The sequence below is a fragment of the Capsicum annuum genome, chromosome 5 (assembly GCF_002878395.1).
Source record: "Capsicum annuum cultivar UCD-10X-F1 chromosome 5, UCD10Xv1.1, whole genome shotgun sequence".
Lineage (NCBI taxonomy): Eukaryota > Viridiplantae > Streptophyta > Magnoliopsida > Solanales > Solanaceae > Capsicum > Capsicum annuum.
Window position 1 is genome coordinate 149,502,805 of NC_061115.1, and position 14,013 is coordinate 149,516,817.

Here is a 14,013-nt window from a genome sequence, read left to right on the forward strand (position 1 = left end):
TTTCTTTATTTTGGACAGAAAATTACTTTAAAAAATCTTTATGGGTAATCTGTTGCAACAGATATGGTATCTGTTAGATAATTTCCAATAGATGGGTATGTTGTTGGAATAGATTTCTCTATTTGTTTGATAATTTCAAGCAGATAAGTTATTTGTTGCGATAGGTTGATCATCTGTTGTAACAGATGCTTATAATTATTTGATAATTTTCAATAGACGTGTAATCTATTGCAAAAGGTTAGTCACCTTTTTATACAAATTAAGTCATTATTTGTAATAACTAAATTTATTTGACTATAATTAAAGATGAATTTATAAGTTCAATTACAATTTCAATTAATCTCATTGTAATTACATGATCAACTAGTGTGTCCATCCTGAGTAGAGTGATCAATTGACCAATTTTATTTGAAATGATTCAAATCAAGCCATCATTTTTAATAGCTAAATTGATTAGACTAAAACTAAAAATCACTTGATAAGTTTAATTACAATTTCAATTAATCTCGTTACAATTACATGATCAACTAGTGTGTTCATTCTGAGTGGAGTGATCAATTGACCAATTTACTTGAAATGATTCAAATTAAGCCATTATTTGTAATAACTAAAATGATTTAACTAAAATTAAAGATGAATTTATAAGTTCAATTACAATTTTAATTAATTTCATTTCAATTACATGATCAACAAGTGTGTTCGTCCAGAGTAGAGCGATCAATTAACCAATTTTAGTTAAAATGAAACACCTAGACTTTGAACTACTGAAAAATTCCCTCATTTAATGTCTATGGACTTTGTCTAACTAAGGGTATCACTCATACCCTTTGGATACAAGTTGGTGACCTCTTATCATACCCTAGGCAGTGTGGTGAGGGTCACTCACTATCCTAGGTACGAGTGAGGCTCCAAACAATCGTACCTTAAGGTACAAGTCATACCAATACCAATCATATAGAGTTATGCTTCAATCAAAAGTAGACTATTTTTGGTACGAGTGGAGCATACAAGTTAGGGGTGAGTCGTACTCTTTGGATATAACTCATGGGTGTATGGTCGTATCCTTAACAGTGTGTGTGACCTAGGATATGCCTAGGATACGAGTCAGGGTACCACTCATACCCTAGGTTACGACTACTTAAGTGAGCCATACCATTGGACGGGTTCAATTTTCAGCTTTTAACTAAGGGCCTTGTAGTCATTTCCCATGTCTAAAACCCTAAGCCCTCTTACTATATAAATGTGTGTAGCATCTTAAATAGCCATTTTGATGGATCAAACACCCTAAACACTCTCTCAAGCTCATCTTTTAAGAATTGGAGTCTAGGGTTTCAAGGGTGATCTTCAAGAGGCAAAGTGAAGTCAATATTCTTGGTGATTCATCTTGTTTAAGGCATGTAACTCTTTCCCTTGCTAAATAACTCTACCCATGTATTTTAGACTTGGATTAGTAAGTGTACATGGTGGTTTTGATATCAAATGAAAAGGATTTTGTTTCCAAATGATGAATAATGTCGATTTTTGCTTAAACTTATGTTTATACATGTTATTGATGGTAGTTTGCACACATGAATGTTTTTTGTATGTGGTATAATATGTGGGTATTGAGTAACCCTAGTCTTGATGATGTCTACCATGAAATTGGCCTTGGTAAAGACATGTACACAAGGTGTTTGTGAAAATATCTAAGTAAGATGTCTAGTTACATGATGATGATATTTTGAACTAGGAAAATGACCCAATACGTATGAATGCTTGATAAATGATATTGTGAAAGTAAAATGATTCATGTATTATGTAATTGATGACCTTGATAGTTTGATGAATAAGAAGGTGGTTAAAGTCCCTAACATAAAAATGAACTTGAGTTATGTGTTAAATTAAATTGTGGTATAGAATTGTTAATGAAGGGTGAATGGCTTGTAAGCATTTTGACCACCATAACTTGAATTGTATGACGAGTTGAATTAAGGCATTGGCCTATTAAAATAGTTGAGCAATGAAGGCTCCCATGAAGACCATGTGGTCATGTTTTGTGTTGGATTGGCTAAATGGGTTAAAGTCCATATGTGTGGAATTAAATGTATGTGGATGAATGGACAAAGGTTTAGAGTCTTAATTTTCCTAATGAGAGTCATGATGGCTTGTGGTTAAAACCCCTTGCCTAATGGAATAGCTTGTGGTTAAAGTCTATTGCATAATGAGATCTCATGAAGTGGAAGTGCATTGCCAAATGAATTGGCTTAGGGTTAGAGTTCTCTATCTAGTATGGCATGAGGTTGGAGTCCCTTGCCTAATGTATGAGCATATGGTTAGTGCCCGTTGCTTGAATGAATGTGTGTGAGTGATTAGAGTCTCTCACTTAAATGGATGTGTATGTGGTTAGAATCTCTTACTTGATAATATGTGAATATGGTTAAAGTCTTATGCCTAATAAAAAATGCTTGAATATATAATTGTGGACGGTTGGAGTCCTCCATTGCATGTATGATGTATGAGTGCTCCTAAAATATTGATAGTACTTTCCCCCTTGGTTAGCATGTGATATGTCTATGTGTATGGGTAAGGTTATGAATGTGATTGAATATGATATAAATTGACTTATTGAATGATGATGCTATTTTATCCTTATCCTTGAGTTACATGCTAGAATTCCAACCACTAATCGTCTCTATATGCTATGTCCCCACACGACATAAGGGCTAGAGAATCTTCTCTTCCTGCATAGTTATTAGATGATCGAAGCGGTTCGTGTATTGACTTCAAAGTGGTGAGCTTTCTTTCTTCGGAAGACTTTCATCCTTAGTCTTCTATCTTTAGACTTAGTCATTTGGACTTGGTTTGGCTATTGTCGAGGGCTTGTCCCGGCATATTCATTTCTAAACTTCGGTCTTTATAGAGGTATTGTGGATGATTGTGGACTTGGGTATATTGGTTAGTTGATGAATCTAATGAAGTGTTTAGACATGTTTAAGTAATGACTTGTAGTAGGTTTCTCGCTATCTCATTAGATGGTCGGGATTCACCCGACCCATGTGATTGAGGTGATGATTGTGATGGGTTATCGGGGCAACCTCCAGTTCATGTGGGATTGAGGTGCCCATATGACATAGCCCGATTTTGGGGCATGTCATGAAATGATTCAAATTACGCCATTATTTGTAATGAGTAAATTTATTTAACAAAAATTAAAGATGAATTGATAAGTTCAATTATAATTTTAATTAATCTCATTGTAATTACTTGATCAACTAGTGTGTTCATCCTGAGTAGAGTGATCAATTGACCAATTTTACTTGAAATGATTCAAATTAAGCAATTATTTGTAATAAGTAAATTGTGTTAACTAAAATTAAAGAAGAATTGATAAGTTCAATTACAATTTCAATTAATTTCATTGCAATTACATGATCAACTAATGTGTTCGTCCCAAGTAAAGGGATCAATTAACTAACTTTATTTGAAATGATTCAAATGATTTGTAATAACTAAATTTATTTAACTAAAATTAAAGATGAATTGATAAGTTTAATTACAATTTTAATTAATCTCATCGCAATTACATAATCAACTAGTATGTTCATACCGAGTAGAGTGATCAATTGATCAATTTTACTTGAAATGATTAAAATTATGTCATTGTTTGTAATAACTAAATTGATTTAACTAAAATTAAAGATGAGTTGATAAGTTCAATTACAATTTCAATTAATCTCATTGCGGTTACATGATCAACTAGTGTGATCGTCCTGACTAAAGTGATCAATTGACCAATTTTAGTTGAAATATTCAAATTAAGCCATTATTTATAATAACTAAATTGATTTTAACTGAAATTAGAGATGAATTGATAAGTTCAATAACAATTTCAATAAATCTCATTGCAATTATATGATCAACTAGTGTGTTCATCCTGAGTAGAGTGATCAATTGACCAATTTTACTTGAAATGATTAAAATTATGTCATTGTTTGTAATAACTAAATTGATTTAACTAAAATTAAAGATGAATTGATAAGTTCAATTATAATTCCAATTAATCTCAGTGCAATTAACGATCAACTAAGTGTATAACCTATTGTAATAGATTTAATGTGTTGCATCAGATGAGTCATTTATTGGAAATTATCAAACAGATATACTCATTTGTTGCAGTAGATGACTTATCTGTTGCAATAGATGATTTTACCTTTTTGTTCATTTCCAACATATGACTTATCTATTGTAATGTATGACTTCTGTTGCAAAAGATGACTCATCTATTACAACAGATGATTTTATTTATTTGGCTATTTCTAACTTGTTACTCATTTGTTGCAACAGATGGCCCATCTGTTGCAATAAATAATTTTATCCGTTTGGTCATTTCTAACATATTACTAATTCATTGCAAAAGATGACTCATCTGTTGCAATAGATGTCTTTATCTATTTGGTCATTTCCAACAAAGTACTCATCTATTGCAATAGATAAAATATGTATTTGATAATTTCCATAGATGAGACAGTTGTTGCAATAGGTTACTCATCTATTGAATTATGCAATGTAGACAAGTCTATATATGTTTGATCTCTTCCAATAGATGAGACATCTATTGCAACAGGTTAGTTATTTGTTACATTATACAGATGTCTATATCTAGATAATGCACTTGTCGCAATATTTGAACTAAGTAATTATTTTTTGTACTAATTCATAAGTTTGCAAATTTAATCAAATAATACAATTGTCATCAAACATAAAAAATAAAAAATGGTCATTACTTAAACAATATAATTAACTTAAATACTTAAAATAAAAGAATTTCATGATTTTTCACATTTTCTTTTTTATACACAAGCTTCAAACTATCATATAGTACCCCCTAGTAGCCCAGGCCTCTTGTATCCTTGCCACAGTGTTTTCATTTAGTAGGGTCCTTGGTTCTGACATTTCACTGTCGGTTAGCAAACATTTGATATATGCAAGCGTTTATGACCCGCACGCGGTACCGGTATCATTTTTGGTAAGGTCCTTTTATTGGCCTTCAAAAGACCATTTTTCGTTGAGAACTTTCTCTGGCAAGTGTTCCATTAATTCACTTTGCGTCAATAATTTGGGGAGCAAGTCTAATAGTGGTTCCATCTTAGTAAAAAAATCCCACTCCTCAAAGACAGGTAAGTTGTTGTCATAAATATTTATGCATCCCTCATGGAGGAGGATCTCAAGAGCCACAAAATATCTTTTGTTCGGGTTCATGACTGCAAGAATTCTCTTTGCCTCGATCCAATCCATATAGTTGGAATATGGCCTCTTCTCTGTAACATGGTAAATCATATCTGCATCCCATTCAAATATAGAAATTAAAAAATCAAGTCCTGGGCCACCAACAGTTGTTGCTAGGTCACTTAGTTTATCGTACCTGATCTTGAAATTATTGTTGAAGTTGAGTATCATTATCCTATCACCAAGACCATAAGAAACTGTGTACGTGAGGTTTCTGGCCCTCATGTGGCAGAGAATTTCATCAACATACAGTGATATAAAAAGATAATTTTTAAATAGGTTAGTAATTTAAAAAACAAACTTGGAAGATATAACGGATGGTATATTTGTTGCAATGGATAGTCCATCTGTTGCAATAGATGGTCTATTTGTTACATAGGTTATCTGAATTTGTTAATAGATTACCATCTACTGCAACTAATGCAATAGATCGGTAATCTATTGAAAAGATACTTAGAATGTAAGAAATAAAGTGGATTAGAAGGTTAGGTTAGAAAAAGTAAGCTTAACCTTTCCTCGTACCATTCGCTCATACTTGTTATCTTCTTAAAGTACTTGGAGGAAATTGGATTCATGGTGAAGGTTATTGCGGCGTGATTGGATTTTATGTACCTTCTCAGATTAGCCAGCCTGATGAGGTCAACAAACTTGTATATGTCCACCTTCTTTAATGGTCCCTAAACATCACCTATATGTCAAGGAGGAGGAGTTGCAATTTTTCTAGATTTCCTATTTGAGATTATAATTTTAAATACTTTTTTCTTTTTCCTAACCTCTACTGTAGGAGTGTATGGCTCTATCACCTTCTTGGATGATATGACACTCCTCTTTGATGTCAATTCCTTGATGGAATCAATGAGAGTAAATATTATTTTGATGATTTCATCCTATATATCCATGCACTTTTTGCATTTGCAACTAAAAAATGAGCTTGAAGAGGGACCACTAAGAGTGTCACGACTTGAGACTACCCTACTAGTCACAACACGGTGCCTAGAGTTACAAGTGACCCCAAACTAACCCATGATCTGGTGCAAGATGTAAATATATGAAAGAAGGTAACAAGATACAGTACGGAAGTTATTTAAGCATCTAAAAATCAATATAATATCGATGAAGTCTAAACTACATCAACTGCAAAATATGTCTAATTGACTGACAATCAAAAAGCCTCTAAACATGATGAGTTGTTGGGATAGGTCCCTAACTAACTCTGACCAACTAAAATAGCATGAGATAAAATACTGGGATGACTAAATAATAGTATAACTAGTCCTCAACTGATGAGGACTCACCAATGTTGCAGCTGAGTGGCACCAGAATGAACTATGAGCAATCTGGGAACTGAGAGTCCAACCTATATTATAAGAAAACATAGTGCAAAAGAGAGTATGCAGTCAGTACTTTAAATGTATTGGTATGACAGATAGGAAATAGTCGATATACATATAGGTACTGCATATGAATGCAAGAATATGTAAAAAATGCAAGATCAAGCATAAACTTGTACTGAAATGATCTGAATAATTGAAATAAATAATATATGTACACTTGGTCATACACCCCTAAACTGATATAGTCTAAATACTAAACTAAGACTATAGGAGCTAATACTTAATCGACATGCCCCAATCTAAGCTAATCATGGTTCAACCTATAACCCTAGTTGGAAGAATGTCAGTACCTTTCCAAAGGTACCAACACTGGCTGTGTAGATCCACTAAACTGATGTCTCAAAGGACTAGGGTGTTAACCCTCTACTGATAGGTACCCCTAAAAGAGTGTCAACCCTCTACTGGCAAGATGACCTCTTATAACATATGCTGGCTACGTAGTTCTAAAATTTAATGACTGCTACTAAAGGTCTCAACTCTCAAATGGAAAGTGAGCCTTCATTCCTAGATTTGCTTAGTGCTAGTTCTACCCCCAACTTAACTAACACTGTTACTAATAAAATTTTAACATGATTCAAAACTGGTGAACGTTCAACATGATAATATTATGAATCTAACAATATAAGCATGGTATGAATGACTTATGACCAGACGACTGTAACATGTATGAATATCTAGGTATCAGTGTCCATATCCCACCAGCAAGGAAGAATACATTAAACATGATAACATTATTTGAATACTTGTAAGAAATTTCATAATTGTAGACCCCAAAACATAATATCTTATTAAACTAAGGGAATTTATGATTCTGAGTATGGAAAGATGCTAAGCTTGTGAGAATAATAGGTACACATGGTTCAACTGCAAGGATAAACTGTAATTCCAGGTAAAATTCATAATTGCCAAGGAAATCTAAGCATAAAGAGTAAACTAACCTTGAAAGTTTTAGGGAACTTTAGTAATCACTAGGTGAAAGGGGCCCATTGATGAATATCCCACATACCTGGATGTATAATCCTTGGGTGATTTCTCAAAATCAAGCTTGAACTTGAAGAGCCCTAGTTGCCTTGGAGAGAAGAGAAAAATTGCTCCTCTTTGATTTCCTTGAGTGAAATTATGCTTAATCGTGTATTTGGGAATTTTGGAGCTTTTATAGCACCCTTTTAGAATCCCAAACGACATGGGTTAGGCTTTTAAAGAAATGCAAAAAGACTTAAAAGTCCTTCAGAAAATGTGCAAGAAAACTCCATTCTAGTTATTACGACTCACCTTAAGACTGGCCATGAGTCGTGACCTGGAACCCTGAGGTTTGGGTCCTTTCTTGTCTGACTACGACTTTCCCCTAACGACTAATTATGACTGACTATGAGTAGTTAGATAGAATCATAGTTTGAGGCTTGATTATTAGTTTATTCACTAGTTAGTCTACGAGTCCACATAAGGACTTGTAAGGTCTGAATACAAGTTGTATGTTGGAATCATAACCACTGGATGAATTCTTGATTACACACTATTGTGACTATGAGTTCCTCCTAGTGACTCATAGCCATTGATTATGGGTAGTAGGGTGGAGTCATAGTCACTAGGCTAAAGCTGAGAGTTATTTCTGTTCATACTACGACTGCTCGTAATGACTCATAATGTCTGATTATGGGTCATCACGTCAGTCATAGCCACGGGCAGTTGACTAGAACTTGGGTAAAACTTGTATAACTTCTTACCATGATATCGAATTAAAACGAGACTTGATGTGTTAGAAAGCTAACTTAGTGGCCTGTCTTGTTAGGGGTCTAGGGCTTGAAATATGGGGTATTACAGAAAGGGCTGAGTTGGACCTCATCATCTTCTAGAAGGTTAAATTTGGTTCAAACATATTTTTTTCCTTGAGCATCAGCAACATGCTCATCATCATGCCTAACATCAACATCAGCATAGCTAGCACGAACTGCAATAACTCTACTAGCAACACCAGCAACACCAAAACCCCCAAGAGCAGCACCCAAATTTGTTGCAGCAGGTTAGTCATGAAGAGCCTCAACATGAGGCTGACCTTCCCTAACTGCTCTTCTTATCACTCTTACTCCAGCCAACTCCTTCTTTATTAACTCCATTATTGGGTATGCTATTGTATAAATAAGACCTAGCGTATCAAAAGAAGGCATTCCCAACTCTTTCAAAGTAGGTATAAGCTATGGATGCACAACCTATAAATAAAAGTAGATATTTTTAAATCAAATAATAATTTACAAATAGTTGGGTAATATGTTAACATAGACAACTTATGCAACAGATGAGTCTGTTGTGACAATAGATGACTCATCTATTGTAACAGATTACCCATCTATTTTAATAGATTACCCATCTATTGCAACAGATTACCCATCTATTACAATAAATTACCTACTTGTTGCATAAGTTACAATAGATAGGTAATCTGTTAAGTTAGGTTCAAGGAACCAAAGAAATAGATGAGTAATCTATCACAACAAATTACCCATCTATTGTACAAGTTGTAGTATATGGGTAATCTATTAAGATATATTGCAACAGATAGTTCATCTACAGCAACAGATGGCCAAACTGTTGTAATATCTTTCTTTGAGTCAAATTATTCTACTTAAAAAAAACTTATTGCATCATCCGGAGGGTTAAAGAGATCAAGGTCCTTCATTTTTGAGTTGTACTTTTTAGCCAACCACCTAAGGATCCTTGGATAAATCACCTCATCCGAGTAACCCTTGACCTGCTTTCAAAGGTGAGTAATGGATTCAAATGCCCAAGACTAAAAATGTTTACATGAAGAAAACAAAAAAAGGTTAGAATAATTATTTAATATAAATAAATGAAAGAGTAAACAAATAGTAATTAAATTTACCATGAAAACCCAAGGAAAGCCTTATAAGTTGATCATCTTTGGGAATAGTTTTGTTAATAAATATTTGACAGTCAACATATAGCTTTAATATCCTTAAAACTATCTGTTAAATACCAGCAATTCAGGTTCTCTGACTTTGTCGATGTCTCTGGCTCGTATAATGGAATGAAGAAACCAAACTAAGCACAATTACTTCCTGTACTTCTTTGGAATCTATTTATTCTCTATATCAGCTAACAACCTCCTGGCTTTATAACCAGGTCCATAAATATGCAAAAACCCATTTATTTTTTTGTTTCCTTTGTTGGCTTTGGTGGGTGGTCGTTTGGATAATGTCTTGCCTTTCTTTGATGGTGGTGGTTTGGGTGTCCTACTTGCCTTGGACTTTTTTATTGGTGTCATATGGGGAAGAGGTTCATTTGGATGATCGTATCTCAAGCCAGTCACTATGGCAAACTCTTTCATGCCAAAACAAATCGGCATGCCATAGTAGTTAATCTATAGTTCGACCATATTCTTCTCCTTATCCTTCAAATCTTTATCCTCACCCATATACTTGATCTTTCCCTTGAGAAGACCATATACCATAGTCATTTGGAAGTTTGAATTGTTGTCATCTAGGGGGTCAAGAAAGTATCCAAAGAAGTTGGACCTAAAATGATCCTCATATTTTTCCTCCCTCATAATCTTTCTAAATTCATCAAAACATTTCCCCATAAGATATGTAACTACAACATCACCAATTAAATCTGTAGAGTTATCTATCGACATCTCAACTTGAAACCTATCAATACTAATAGTTTTGACAGGATCATGCTGGAATTTCCATCTAACTTCATGTCCCATTGATGATGCATTATCATCATCTTGATAGTCAACATTTTTTGCCTCATTTTCCTTTTACCCTTCTTCCTCAATTTCTCCTTCTTCCTCTTCTTCTTTATCTCCATCTTCTTCCTTATCACATTTATTTTCCTCACCAACCTCTACAAATAATTTTTCACCTCCCTCAACATTATTTTCCTCAGCTTCACCATTTTCTCACTTTGTTTTTATATCGTTCTCAGCTTCATTACTACAGAAGGTTTGCCTTTACTTTTTCGTAAAAGAGATTATTTAGGAAGCTCCTTAGAATCCATCTGTACTTTAGCCTTTTTTTGGTTGGTCAGAAGTTCATCCACTTTCACTTTCTTTTCTTTTGGGAGACATCATTTATCTACAAATAAGATAATAACCAAAAAACATTACAATTGATGTCTACATAATTTTAAAAAAAAAAAAGTAACATGAAATTTAGTAAATACAATACATTACAAAAAAATCCAATAGATGACCCATCTGTTGCAACAAATGACCAACCTATTGCAACAAATGGGTCATCTATTGGAAGTTATTAAAACAGAACTGCTACTGGTTTGATTTCTTCCAACAGGTGATCCATCTGTTGCAACAAAGGGGTCATCTCTTGGAAGAGTTATTTTTATTTATTCCAACAGATGATCTATCTATTGCAATAGATGGAGAATCTGCTGGAAGACCTATTTTAATATCATCCAATAGATGACCCACCTATTGCAACAGGTAGATCATCTATTGCAAGTTATACAACCAGTAGCAGTTCTATTTTGATAACTTCCAATAGATGACCTATTTTTTGCAATAGATGGGTCATCTGTTGGATGAAATTGAATCAAATTTTTTTACTTTTCCAATAGATGTGTAATCTGTTGGGCAATACACCACCCCAACACCAACACCACCAACACCAACAACAACACCAACACCAAAAACATCACCAATACCAACACCAATACCAACAACAACACCAACACTAACACCACCAACACCAACAATAACAACATCAACATAGAAATAACAAATAACAAAATCAATAATAAACAAACACATAACACCAATAGTACCAACAACACCAACACCCACTAACAACACCACAAACACCCACCAACAATACCACGACTATCAACAGAACACTACGATAAAAACTAGGGTTTTGTTGGGTTCTTCCTACTTTTTTTAGTATCAAAACTAAAAATTGTTAACTCATTTTCAAAGATAATACAACTAAAAGTAACTTTTTCATCATTAATTAAAAAACCCTAATTTTTTTAGAAAAACAACAAATATAGAACTCTTCTCAAACTCTTTTACCTACAAAGAGATAGAAAACAATGGATACAAGTATGAAGAAAGTAAAAAATAACAACTATGTGGTCGAAAATGGGAAGAAAAAAATGACCTATTGTGAAGGTTAAGCAATCTGTTGAGTAGTTGTTGTTTGTTGAAATAGAAAGAGAAGAGAGAGAAAGAGAAAAGATGAAACATTTTAGCAACTGATGAAATGGTTTAAAATGATTAACCCCTTGCAATTTTTATTACACATTAGTTATGGGTTGATTTGTATTTTTGAAAAGAATGAAAAGTTTTAAAAATGTTAATTTGGTCTCAATTGATCTTAATTAATTTTTTAAAATAGATAAATTTTAACCCAACACTTCCCATTGTTCAAAACTAATTGATAAATCATTGTTTTGTTGGTAACAAATAAAATTAATTTACTAAAATTAGTTTTCATTTATTAAGCTCAATTGCAACTTTAATAAATTTAATATTAATTACATGTCTATATCTGTTTGATAATTTCCAATAGATAGTTTATGTGTTGGAACAAAATAAAATAAACCAGTTGGAGGCCGATTTTAATTTGTCCCAATAGATGACCCATCTATTGCAACAGATGGATCATCTGTTGGGACAAATTAAAACAAACCTACAAATTGTTGATGGAACAAATTAAAACAGGTCCTGCACTAAATTTTTTTCTATTTGTTCCAAATGATGAATCATTTATTGCAACAACTAGGCCATCTGCTGGAACAAATTAAAATAGGCCTTCTATTGGTGTTTTAATTTGTTTCAATAGATGGACCATCTGTTTCAATAGATGGGTCATCTATTGGGACAAATTAAAATAATAGGAAGACGTGTTTGATAATTTTGAACTGATGACCCACCTGTTCAACATATGCCTAAATCTGTTTGATAATTTACAATAGATGTGTCATCTATTGCAACATATGTTCATTATTTATTGCAATATTTAAATCTTCTATTCCATTTCAATTAATAAGTTCAAATCTAAGGATAAAATAAAATTCATGACAAAATAAAATAAATCAAAAGCCTTTACATATTACATTAAATAAATCAACAAATAAATAAAATGTAAAAATTTGTTATGGATACAGATGATAAATATTTACAATTTAAGTTTTGAAGCCAACAATTCCTAAGGAGCATTTATTACTTTGAAAAACTCAAGTTATAAAGATCTACTAAATATTGACTAGCTGTTCTTCATCTGGTGCTATTAAATTCAGCTTTGGTTATCGTGGATCTTTAATGTCGCTTACGTATCGATTCTCATCCTTCACATTTTCATAATTCCATAAAAGAGTAGAATAGCTCTTATGGAATAATTTAGCATCAAGTCCATCATTTGTAACTTGTAATCCATCGCTAAAATACTCGGTGTAAACAATAACGAAAAGACCACAATCCCTGTATTTGTAAAAATCAGATAATACATATCTTGAACTAATGTAAGAGTTATGAAATTATGAAACTAAATCATGATACTTACAGGCTACACTGGATTGTTGAGCAATTCTTTTAATATTTTCTACATAAAATGTATTACTCGTTTTATCTCGGTATGCTTTAATTGTCAACCAATCAATACAAATTTTTTGATCCAAAAATTCACTTATATCATGGTATGTAGACAATATTTTTGCCAGTTTTTGTATCTCAGACAACGATCCAGAATGTCTCTTTGCCGGCATCGAGTCATAAACTCGGATGCGTCTCTCTTTAAGAACAACGATAGCCAACACCTAATAGAAGTCACCACTAAAATTGATTAAAATGTAGAATTCATCAACCAAATACCAAGGTAAGAAAGCGTAATGCTAAAACCTTTGCTGATATTGATTAAATATTCCTCATTTCGGGGAACTTTTAGTTATTGTTGACAATACCTATCGTAGGCCTTATTGATGTAAACTTTGAACAAATGGCCACCTGTCATGTATCTATATTATTGTTGTGTTTGTAACTTGGCCTTTTTCCAAAGATAGTAAGAAATAACATCAATGTGTTGCACATATTATCAAACATTCAGATTACGTAATAATAAAATTATAAGTAGATACAATTAAATATATTATTAATAGTAAGATATACGGCATGTAAACCTCATCATTCCAGCAAGTCTGGGGTTGTGACATCAAATAGAAATAATTTTTCACTTTGAGATGTGCAACAACAAAGACGAACATATCAAAACCAAGACCCGATTGATTCACTTTGTAGTGTTGGTCTTTTCAACATGATCTATAAATGTTAATGTCATGTTTTTACAAAAAGAATTGTATAAATAGATATTTTTAAAAATAA